Source organism: Balearica regulorum, chromosome 1, assembly GCF_011004875.1.
Source record: "Balearica regulorum gibbericeps isolate bBalReg1 chromosome 1, bBalReg1.pri, whole genome shotgun sequence".
NCBI lineage: Eukaryota > Metazoa > Chordata > Aves > Gruiformes > Gruidae > Balearica > Balearica regulorum.
Genome location: NC_046184.1, coordinates 87218129 through 87231189, shown reverse-complemented (window position 1 = coordinate 87231189; position 13061 = coordinate 87218129).

The window sequence follows — 13061 nt, the reverse complement described above, 5'->3', positions numbered from 1 at the left end:
CTAGTTGAGAATGGCTAGGACAGCCCCCCACATCAGTTTGAGGGTAAGATCTCATTACAAGGTGGAATTTTGTTTTAAGGTGTGAGGTTGTCAGAGTCCTAATGTACTACAGGAAAAAAGCCTATGCCATTAGAAAGTATAAAAGAGCAGGGAGACATTTCCCCTCGCAAAGGAATAATTGCTCCATAGGGAAAAGTAAGCATATGTTTATTTGTGTTATCTGCAAAAACACCACGTACTTGTTTTGCACTACTATTCTAACTAACATAAAATACACTTAGTGTATGCTATTGCAATTTAAGCAGCTGTCAAATAGAATTTTATTTTACATGGCTTTACTGATGCAGTGAGGACTGATACATTAATGCCAATCCTTGGCCATTAGTCCAAATAGTTGTAAGTGAATTTGGGGTTTGGACATGAACTACTAATTACTATTATTCCCAATAAAACAGATGAGTGGGAAATGGTGTAAAAATAACTAAAGAAGAATGCTGAGTCAGATTCTGATCCATATTTAGCTCTGTTAAATTGCAGATTGTCAGTATAGCTTGTCACCCTCTGATGTTTTGCTGAGTAGAAAACTAAAACCAAGAATGACCCAAACAATTACAAGCTGATGTCAGAGATACTAGAGACTTGCCAAAGTGAAAAAAATCAAATAAGGAAGGAAGGAAGGAAGGAAGGAAGGAAGGAAGGAAGGAAGGAAGGAAGGAAGGAAGGAAGGAAGGAAAAAGAAAGAAGAAAAGAAAAGAAAAGAAAAGAAAAGAAAAGAAAAGAAAAGAAAAGAAAAGAAAAGAAAAGAAAAGAAAAGAAAAGAAAAGAAAAGAAAAGAAAAGAAAAGAAAAGAAAAGAAAAGAAAAGAAAAGAAAAGAAAACAAAAGAAAAGAAAAAAAAAAAAAATAAAAGAAAATAAAAAAAAAAAAAAGAAAAGAAAAGAAAAAAAAAAAAAATAAAAAAAAAGAAAGGTGAGATTCATGGTGTTGGAAATTGCCTCCACTTCTTGAAAATTAATTGTTAATCCATAATGATATGTCATCACCTGTAATGGGCTGAGACAGTAGTCACCTTATCCAGTTCCCAAAGAGAGTGAGATACAGAACACCAGGCAACAGCAGCAGCAGTCTGAGGAGCAGTAGCCCTCAGATGTGAAATCACTAGAACAAAAGAGTGAGTTGACTGTCTCCTGTGATCAAGATCACTGACATCCTGGTTAATCTTGCAGAGCCAAGTATGAGCGCACGAGACTTTGTAGACGTAACTGACCACTGTTAATCAGCTTAGCTTACAGGTTGGTTATAGTTTTAATCATGCATTCTATTGATGATGTTCTTTAGGTCTTGTTGTCAACTTATGGCTTGGAAGGGGGAATGTGGTATTGAATGGCACAAGGAAAAATTGCGCTTTCAAGAGAGTTGAGACTGTACCCTAAAGGAATAATAGTTGCTGTTGTGTACAGCTGTTGGGAACACATTCAGAATAAAGATCCTGTGTGTGGCTCAGACTAGGCAATGAATCAGGGACTTGGATGCAACCATGGCATGGCACACAGCAATGAACAAAGGCTAGCTAGATTTTGTGGATATCTGCTGGCGTTGGCACTTGCCACAGTGGCCAACCATCTAGGTGGTGCACATGCAGTTTCACCAACATTAGGCTCTGGTGGATCCCAAGAAAGTAGGCAGGAGAATGCCCTTTGTTACAGGACAGCAGCCACTAGGTGACTTTGAAAAGACCATCCAAGAGACATTGGATACGTCTGGGATGTGGCTAATTCTGTGGCTTGGTGACATGTGAATTACAGCTTTAGAATTAGTGGCTTTTTCATCATGAAACTTCATGTTCTTGAGCTCTTTCAGACACTAAAATGACTTCAAAAGTCTGTCACCTTCTGCCAGCTGCAGCCAAGATCCCTTTTGTATTCTCAGCCTTTGTTTTATGGGAGCTGCAGCGCACTGAAGCTTGGCCTCTAGCTGGTGGGGTGCCTTGTGACTACTTTATGCAAGGAAGTCCTGCTGACTACCACTCTGCTAGTGTCTTCTCACATCTCACAAGTAGAGTGTTGAGCAGCTGTGAAGACTGCAAGAAGGAACCAGAGGGGCTGGACCAGGCACTTCAGAGGCAAACACTGGAGTTGGGAAGCACAGCAGAGTTTGAGCACGAAAGCTGGGGAGAGAGGAGGTCAAAGTCTAGACATTTGGGAGCAAAGGTTCATTTTGTATAGAGAAGGGGCCCTGGTGGCCTCTAAAATTACCATAAATGTCTGTTTACAGGAAGTGGTTGAACGGAACAGATCAAGTTAGGGCACCCGAGGGCCTTTAAAACTTAGAGAAATCCTGTGTTTATGAGGTAGAGGGGAATTGGTCAGAGCTGGGAACATTGGAAAGTTGTTGGTGAAGGGACTGGCTTCAGCCAACCAAAGCTCTGGGAAAGCAGGGCTCAGCTGACACGTGCCTCCGCAGATGGCAACCCAGAGCAGTGTCCACACTGCAGAATATATGCAATCCATGGGCAGCTTAATGTGCTTGCAAAATAAATGCGAAAATATCCCCACAGGGGAAACCTTATATATACTCAGGAGGCTCATTCCTGTTGCACTCCGTGCTCCCTGAGCTGTTGAACTTGTTCTTTTGAGTGCCTGAACAGCAGTGATCTAATACAGAAGGTCTTACCAAGTTGTCTGACTCTTTGCTCTCTTCAGCCATCATATGGCTAAATGAGACTGGGGAAAAGAAGGGGAGGGGGAGAAGAAAAGCAAAGCAGAAGAAAAATGGGGCTCCCAATTACTGGCATGCACATCTCCACACAGACTAAGCAGCAAGGGCTCACAGTTAGCACACTGCTCATTAGAGCCAAGGCATTAAGTCATTTCTCCAGGGAAGAATAAAACTGAACTCAGAGTCCAAAAGTCTGCCAGAAAATGCAGGGCAGGGGGAGGGAAGGAGAAGTTATTCGGAGAAAGAGAGTAAAAAGGAGGCATAGGAGAAAAAAGTACTGAGAAGACAAAATGAATGGACAGTGGGTAAGCCAGGAGAATGAAGAGGTTGGGGGGAAGGGAAGGAAACAAATGCAAGCAGAAATGAGAGCAGCGGAGCTGTGGGATAACTATGGTGTTACAGTACTCAGTCATTTCTCAGACTACGTTCTCGCTAGGCTGTGGTGTAAACAGTTAAACATGGAGCAATTTCTGCCCTGATGGAGAAAACAGCAAGTGCTTAAGCAGCTTTGTGGCTTACAGGGTCTGTCAGCGCTCTGGACCTAGTCTCAGCATTGCCCGCTAACTCCAGCCTCCAAAGCAATGTTTCAAGGCAATGTAGCAACAAAGACGTGTGCAGCCTGGATTTGCCTCAGGACACATCAGAAATTTGCCTTTCTGGGAACTCGGGCTCTCTGTGGGTGGCTCAGTGGTCCTAACAGCAGCCCTACAGCACCAGATTCCCTGCTTTGCTCAGGCTGTCTTTACACCTTCAGCAGTTTTTCTCTTGAATGACACGAAGGGGTAAGTTAGCGGAGAATCAGGCTCATGGTATTTCGCCTTTCACTAGAGCCTCCATCTGGCAATCCCAAAGCATTCTTGAGAGGTGAAACCACCTAACTGGCCAGCTATCATGGTGACTGCATTAAAGTTGGAACTGCATGGATAGGTGACGTGTGCCGTCCACCATCACCTAGCTATGCGGTCAAAACTGGAACAAGGCTTCTTGCCTTGCTATTATCAGCTGCAAGAAAAACTTTTGCCCCAAACTAATTGTGTGCATCAAGAGGGACCTGCAAAGCCCACGTAGGTGGTGATGTTAGGTTCCTGTCTCTATGTCCCCTGGGGCGTGCCCCCATGCATGGGTTAACAGGAAAGGGATTGTTTTGCAAAGCCAGCAGAATACAGAAGAGGCTGTAAATCAGTACATCGATACAGAGGATTTTATTAGGAGTCCAGCAAAGGGGAAATGTTCTCTCCAAAGAGGAATGGGTATTTTGTGAAGGAAGAAATGTCATCTTAGGCTTTTCTAAGATATCCACCCTTGGAGATTTTAAAAACACAGCTGGACAAGGTTTTGAGCAATCTGATCTACCTTTGCACCTATGCTGCTGCTTACTGTCTACTCCACAGAACTGGAAAACCAGCTTTTTGGATCTTTGTGTGAGGGCAAAGTCACACTGTTATGGCTCAAGTCACTGGTGAAGATCATTTTAACTAACCTGCCTGTTTTACATTGCAGCAGGTTAGCTCTGGTTAATGTTATGCCAGTTGAGTTCTATTGAAAGTTTGGTTGAAGGAAATGGGTTTGATAATGTGTTCAGCTGCTTCACCTATGTCCTAAAGATGTCTGCCTGCTTGGCCAACCAGTGGTTGAGTCACCATTCCTGGAGGTATTTAAAAGACATGTAGGTGTGCCACTTAGGGACATGGTTTAGTGGTGGATTTGGCAGTGTTAGTTTGACAGTTGGACTCGATGATCTCAAAGGTATTTTCCAACCTATATGATTCTATGATTCTGTGCCTGACTGTATCTATTACCCAAAATAAGTCCAGGAAGTTGTAGTGTATTCTGTATGAGTGGCTATGAATGAGGAAATGAGAATTTGGTTAAACATAATTATACAATTTAAAAATAATTTGCCATAGATTTCAAAAGGAACGTGATATTTTGCATTGTGCTTAACTTCTAATGAGCTCTGGCAGAGTCTGGGGTCTGGTTTTGTCTGAGGTTTGCACTTTATTCTTGTGTTGAAGATGAATCACATTTATTACTTATCTGGTAGTACGGCAAGACATTAAGCTGGTCTGAATGTTTTAAATTAATCTTCCTTGGAAAATACTGGTAAACAACAGTAATACTAAAGAAGGAACTGCTATGAGAAATTCCTAACTTAAAGAAGTTATTAAAGTTGTGTAGGATTTTCCAGCTTCTGATCAGCCAGTACATGATTTTTGACTCAGGTTGTTGTCAACCTAAGTGGCCTATAATTCCCCACCACATTTACTCTTCAAGCATTGGCACATCACTAATATTTTCCAGTTCATTGGAGTTTCTTTGTCCTTCCAAGATGCATTAAAAGTTACGATTGCATCCAACAATGGTGTTGACCTTGTAGTGGAGACCCAGTCCCAACTTCTGACTGTACTTTAGACCTCCGAGGAGTTATAATTTGCCTGTGTACATTACAACGGCTCTCAAACCTCTGTAACCCAGACCAGAGGTACCAACCTCAAACACAGTGATCCCAGCTTTGTGTAATCTTTGGACTCACCCTTTCAGCTCATGTTGCAACCACCTTATGCGGTTTCTGGGTTTTTTAATATGAGAACATTACATGTAAAGCAGGCAAGCAGATTCAGGACAGACAGCAAGACCCCCTGAAGCCTCCCATGCTCCAAAGGGAGGCAGATGCAATACACAGACCTTGTACTATCCTTATCCTCAAAATGTGGGATCAACAGGATTGTTTCTGGAGGCTCTGGATCTGGAGGCCAGAAGAGCCAAATGATGTGTGATTGGAAAAGGGTAAAACTTGCCAACCTCATTTTAATTCCAGGAGCAGGAGAGATTTGCAGGCAGACCTAGGAAGAAAGAAACTAGCACTAGTCTTTCTGACTCGTCTCCTGCAACAAGCTAAAAACAAAAGCAGGGTGGAAAGAAAAGAAAGAGGTCTGAGCAATCCCGATGTGTGTATGTTTTTCATTGGCACAAGCTGCCCTTGGTTAGCATGGGCCAGGCTGCTGCTGTGGGGACCCTGCTAGGAGCTCAGAGGCTCACGGCACACATGAGGCAATGGAAAAGCAGCAGGCAGGGACTAGAAATGGCTGAATTTTATTTTTCCAAAGTGAAGATCTTTGGTGGGCTGCAGATTACATTGGAAATCAGACCCTACACCCCAGGATCCTGCAGCTGTCCCTCTCCCCTCTAATTTTTCTCTGTCAGATTTCAGAGCTATATTTAACCACAAGGCCTTAGTGATACTATGTGAAAGTGTATGTGCGTGTGTGTGTATGTGCGCCTGGGCTTCCTCACCCCAGTGGGCCTAATCCTCTACAGAAGATTGACAGGTTCACATGGAGAGTAACTTTTTAACTAATTCACTTCTAAATGCTCCTTTAGCTCTCTTTTCCCTTTACTGCCCTCTTCCCTCCAGGCTGCAAAGGGCACGGTGGTACCGGAGAGATGGTGGGACTTGGCTCCTCTGCTGTCCTGCGGCTGTGCTGAGGTACCTCCGCAATGACCTGAGGCACCCCAATGCAGTCCCGGTCCGGGGCGTCCCTCGCCACTCCCATGATGCTCATCACAGCTGCCCAGGAAAGGGGTGCTTGGGGGCAGCGAAAAGCTCCAGGTTAAATTTCAGATGCTGGAGCAGAAGGAGGTGGAGTTTTGGAATTTCTTGGCGGCTGTCATCACGGTCCGCATCCATGAACTCGTTTGTATTAGCCACAGTACAGATACCCAGCCAGGTGCTTATCGATGTGCTCCTTTCTCTACCTGAGCAGGCTTCTCAGTATTTTCCTGGGATCAAACAATGTTGGATTTGTTACAGCGTGTTGGATACGAAGGGCTCTGACTTGGCAGTGACTTACCAAGACCTTGAAGCAGGCAAGGGGAAAAATATCTAAAGGACAAAGCACACTTCTCTCGCTCATGTGAGGAGCTGCCTCTGAGGCAACACACTAATCTTCCATATTCCTTATCTCAGCAATTCCATTAAAGTTACTGGGTATTTAAGCACCAAGAGGAAAAGGAAGAGCATGATTTGGCACAAAAAAGAAAATGCACAGGTTTTTTTTTTTAAATAAAACTGTATAGTATTTCAAATTAAAGTGTCTACAGAAATAATAGGAAGATACCCAACTACTACTGCATTTTGTTTCATGAAGGGAGAGGTGGCTTAAACCATGCTTGCATGGACTCAGCCTTGTTGAGGTTGATATATGAGCTAGCAGGAGAACAGGAAATTCTAGCTCATAAGAAAACTGTCTTAGTGGTCCTATAGAGAAGGAAAAACTTTGGAGGAATCTATAAGGAGGAGATTGCTTGATGTCCCGGTGTGTGGTAACACATAGCTACGGATTCCTACAATCCTTACCACAGGTTACTACAAACTACAAACTCTGCTAAGCATTGTAGCCCCATTTCTTCTGTGGAAAAATGAGGCACAATGAGTACATCCGTGATACAGCTTGAATTTTGGTTGGTTTTAATAGTACTACACTGAGCTACTACTGCTGTAGCATGGATTATTCTCAACTGATTAATATTTGTTCTTTTTTTTTTTTTTTAACAAAAAATAAAGCAACAGTTCTTTAATACCTTGAGGTAGCACCATATAAACCACATTATTACTGGATCAGGAGTCACTGCTTACATGGGTTGGTTGATTTTAATCCCACCTTTGTCTACACCAGTGTAACCTGCAATATGCCCAGGGAACCTGCTGCTCATTCCTTTATCTGTCTTTGCTGCTGCAGCAACAGGCATAAAACAGGTAGCAGACAGAAAGGGTTCAGCTCTAGAGGCCATGATTTGCCAGGCTACATAAGACTTCTTTGAGTGAAATCTCCCTGCCACTGGAAAGCCAGAGACTGACTTGTAATAGCTTGGTCTCTCTGGCAAGGCAACAAAACACAGGATTATTTTGTGTGTGTGTGATGGTTTTAATTTAAATGAAGCATATGCATGCCTAATCCAATCTAATCTATCTGGGTTCTTATATCCCATTAATCACTGACTTGTATTAGCACCTCACACTGTCATCTCTGCCACTGCAGAAAGCTGCTGAGACCACCGTCTCATCACAGGCATTCTGATGACTTGTCACTGGATTTTGTGTAAGCAACAAAACACCTAAGAAGCCAAAATCATTCCCCATTGCAACGCTTTAGAGGAACGATACAGACAAGAATTGATGTAAGCTAATGGTCTCAAGCACAAGCAGCAGACACTGCAAAAGCATGCTGTAAATCACTTATTTCTCAGAAGTTTTCACAAAATTGCATCACCTAAAAACAGTGGGGTTGGTTTGGTTTTTTTTTCAAAATAAGGTGACCTTTCAATTGATCGCTCCGTTTTGTATTATAAACCTTGTTTGAGAGTACATGTTTTAAAACAGTTTTTTTAAAAACCCAAAGCAGCCAAATAAATAAAAAACAAGTAGTGAAGTAATCTAGGACACAAGGGAAATGCTATGGATTATTTCATAGTTAACTGTCTCCCCACAAAGAGACTGGGAACACAACAGGGTTGAATGTCTTAGAAGACCAGCTTTTATTAGCTCAAGCTATAATCTGGGTCATCTCAACTGTTGAACTGAATGCTTCAGGATATTTTCATAGGGTTAAAATTTTATAAAGTCAGCATCCAGGCCAGGGTCCACCTAGAATAGGTAGATTGCCCCCAATCACAATTAACTCCCTCAGTTTCAGTTGATATTTTTCACTCTCTGACCTCAGTTGCTTGGGAAATTTAAACTACTATTATTAACTATTGCCCAGAGGTGGATACACCTCAGTGGTACATGAAGATCTTGCCTTTTTTAGATGCATTTATTTTGCACAAGCTCCAAGATAAGCTACTTCAGGTCTTGAAATTGTGAATCTTTGTACCGCATACCTTTTTTCAAAATCTTTCCTTCTCTGTTCAGAGCTCTGTCCAACACACAGACACACAACTCTCCCAGGCCCAGCACTGGGAACATGAGATGGTTGGATCAGTCATTGCAGGTCAGTTATGAAGAGTTTATGGTCTGAGGTATGCTTGGACAAAGCATCCATTGAACAATTTCAGACAAGAAAGAAATTAGTGGAAATCCCAGTCTGTCTGCAGACAATTTAGAAATAGAAATAATTTTTTAATTAATTAGTCTGGCTAGCTTTAATCACAAAAAGAGCATGAAGGCATGGGTCTGTACAAAGCAAAAAGGCACGTAGCATGTTACCTTAAAGTATGACTGAGCAGCTGACTACATTTATAATCTTGACATAGACCTCCCAAAAAAAATCAAATTAGGAATAAGCAAATACAGGAACAATTTAAACCTTATAGAAAATCAAAAACTATTTTCATTAAATGTAACATTGTGTTTTGAGATGAAATGTTTAAACTGTATTCTTAGTATAGCTGGTAATCAGTTTAGAGCATATACCATATGAGTTTTCTTGAAATTTAAATCTGACAGTTACAGTTCAGTTAGCTACACTATCTATATTGCGATGTATTCAGCAGGAAAATTAGTTTTGGATAGTAGATCACACAGGTATCTCGTAGGTATGGCATTTAAGTTGTGTACTGAAGGTCACTTTGGATGTGACTTTGAAAATTACTTCCATGAAGGATAGATGTATCCGGCCATTTAGAAACAGTGAAGGGTTAACAGCTGTTCCCTTGAACTTATTTCTGATATTGGTACAGGGCTGAAAACGCCAGCTCGCTGATTGATGGGTTCACATGGGGCGACCTTCGCATTAGCAACGCGACTCTGGTTGCTGGGTAAACACAGGCAGATGGACCCAGCTCCAGTGATTTTCAGCAGTGACGGATGGCAAAGGTATTTCTGATCCACATCACACCCTGCAGATCCCATGAAAATGACTTGGCATGGGGTGGAAAGTATTAGATTCGGGTGACAAATAATTACCTGACATCAGCTGAGGTTTCTTCAGAAAGGTTATGCTGCAAAGAACTGGCTTTTACATAACTTTGTTTTCATGAAGTGATAGAAAGTCACACACATATAATTTATTTATTTGAGAAAATGTCATCCAGCCAGTGGCTGATAAAAACTGTTTCTTGGGAATATATTCCCAAGTAATTGTATTCCATCACTGCGTAGGGTTCGGGGTGGTTTTAGAGGCTGTTTGTTTGTTTGTTTGTTTAAAGCATACATGTTTTTCCTTGTTGCTCTTGTTGATGTTACACGTACTTTTTCAGTGGCAAGAATTAGCATTCAAACAAGACATTTACTCAGAGCCACTGCGGTTTCATGAGTCTTTGCTTTTTCAAGGACTTCAGTTCAAAAGTTTTTGACTTTTATTCCTTCTTCTCTTTTCCTGGGTCTGGTGCTTTGGCAGCAAAACCAGCATTTGAGTAGGTGTATGCCAAGTAAATATTTGTCTCAGTTTCAGTCCTTTGTTTTCAAGAAGCTTGTTTGTATATAAAAATGCCTGGGTCAGGCATGTGTTGAGAAGGCTACAATTGCTTTATGCCTCCCTTTAGCTGATAGGTGTCCCTTCCGCATGGTAACATCCTCAAAATGTGTAATGTGTGAGTGCATGTATTCCTGCGGTGTGTTAAAATGACTGTTTGCACCTTCTGTGCCGCGTGTTACCATTCCTGCCAGGATAATCCGGTGTGGTTGTATCTGATAGGACATCAATAACAAGCCTAGAAGTTGGCATGTGTCATCTCCCCAAGATGGAGTGTCTTGTTTCTCTGCCTGTGTTGTGCTGTAAAGCTTCTGTCACTATTTGAACCTTCTTCATGAGAGATGGCAAAATTTCAGGGTGGCCCAAAGTTCTCCCCTTGTCTGTACGGTGAAGTCATTCTCCTGGTTTACAATGCAAAGGAGCACAAGTGAGTAGTAGCAATGACCATAATGTAAGTTACTGGAATAGTTCAGGAAAAGAAGAATCAGCATAACACTGCCCATAAGCAAGGAAACCTTCTTCCAGTTTCTTCTTCCTTCTGGAGTGGGTGGCCTGTCTCTCTTGGCTTTTAATCAGACTTGACTATTTATGCACAAACTCTGCACAAACCAATAAGGTTACATGTAGTTCTGTAGTCATGCTTACAGGCTTTTTTCCTTATATTTTTACTACAATTTATTCATCTTTTCTCACACTTTTTTCCCTCCAGTTCTCCCACATCATTAGTCTCCATTTTTTCCTCCCTTCTTCCTGGCTTCCTTTTTCCTTTTCTTTCTTTCTTTCTTTCTTTCTTTCTTTCTTTCTTTCTTTCTTTCTTTCTTTCTTTCTTTCTTTCTCTCTCCCTCTCTCCCTCTCTCCCTCTCTCCCTCTCTCCCTCTCTCCCTCTCTCCCTCTCTCTCCCTCTTTCTCTCTTTCTCCCTCTCTCTTTCCCTCCTCTTTCCTTTTTTCCTTCCTTCCTTCCTTCCTTCCTTCCTTCCTTCCTTCCTTCCTTCCTTCCTTCCTTCCTTCCAACAGGCTAAAGAAAAGAGTTTCACCCTGAAGGTGACTCCATCTGGGCCCATTCTCATCTCTTGCCGAATCCATGCCTGGTTGCTGAGAGTGTAAAGCTGCTTTTGCCCACATGTCCTCGGAGGCAGACAGTGCTGCAGAGATGGGGTAGAAGACTGTTGTTTTCACTATGTGTCCTTTTCAATGGTATTACAGAATTTCTTAAAACTGAGACCTGAAACGCTGAAACTGGCTTAGTTTTCCTCTCAGTAAAACATGCTTCTCTATTGGCCCCCTACATCTTTGCTGTATTTTCCCTTTTTTTTCCTGTGGCGCTCCTCTCACCAGCATACTTTACTGCAATTGATTTTCAGTCCTCTCCCTCATGTCCACACGCTTGTCTCCACCAGGCAGGGATCTAGCTGAATGATGCCAGAGGTAGTTCAGGAAATAAATGCTGGGTAGATCTTGCTGCAGACAACAGGCATGTTCAACTGTAGCACACCAGGACCTCCCACACGGGCTTCCTGCAGAGATGCAAGACGGGGAAAAAGCTTCAGCATGAAGCTCCACAGGGATCCATGCTGGTGGGGAAGGGATGGCTGTGCCACTCGCCCTTGCGTAGAGGAGTACTTCGAGCAATGGTGTGCAATGCCGAGCATTACGTGGGGGGCGTTCAAGACAGATGTCCTTTCCAGGACCTCCCAAAACAGCCAGGCTAGATAGTGGCCTTTCTTCAGTCTCAGTGCAGGGCATGGTTTGTTAATCATGGGCAGATGAAATGTGAGGCAATTTTTTTTCTAGTTTTATCTATAAAACTAACATTATTTCCCTTAAGATGGCAAGCTGAGGATTGGGACATATTTATTGAGGCCTGTGGGCTCTAACAATGAGTTCTTTAATACAAACCCAGGGTATCGTGTACTCCCAAGAGTAAATCCTGATGTTTGGCAAGGGCATGTCAAATATAGATGGTGCTGTCTGAAGCTGGCTTTCAAGAATGAATGATGGTAGTTACCCAGGGCTGTGTGGCAGGGGCACTCTGGTTTCACAAAGCTGTTTGTAGCCTGAAAAACTCAGCTGAGTTTTGTTTAGCATCATCTAGTCAGAATAATCAAAAAAGCAGTGCGATGCCGGAGGGGAGTCATATCCAAAACAGATCCAGCTGTCAACACAGTGGAGAGACCTTTAATTTTGTGGGCCTTAAGCTAGAGGCCAGAGCAAGTGGCTGACTCAGTGGTGAGCATCGTTCCCCACGTCTGGGGCTGAAGGAGGGTGTGGTGGCCCTGGGACTATGTGCCTGGCACCACCACAGCAAACCCAGCGGAGACAGCACGGTCCACGCCAGCGCTGCCTCGGGGAGTCGGAGCAGTGCAGGAGCAGAGCACAGGTATCTCTCAAGGCTGAGGGGTCTTGTAGACCCTAGTGCTGCTCTCCTGATTAGCAGGCTCCATCCTGTGCTGTGTCATACCACACACCCCCCCGCAGAAAAAATCTATACTCAGCTCTAATTTACTGTCACCTGCAATGTTCCTTCCCACATGATCAGAGCAACACTAGTGTGCAGCATACGTTGGCTGCTTATCTTTCCTCTTCATAGTGTGGACCATGTGTGCGTGGGAGAGTAGCATGCACTGTCTGGGGAACCAACCTAGGCAACTGTGTCATTTACAGGTTCTTTCCATTGCAAAGAGACTGCATCACCTCCAGATGAGACATGGTACAGAATCAAGCCCACTGTATAAATAAATGGTCTGTGTATATAAATAAATGGTCTGTATGGGAGCTGGACTCGATGATCCTTATTGGTCTCTTCCAACTCAAGATACTCTACGATTCTATTCAGAGCTTAAAATATTGAGGATTACACATGTTTAGCAACTAGCAGCATAAGAACTACAACAGCAAAAAATCAGGATGTAGAGAAGGCACTATTAGTTACACC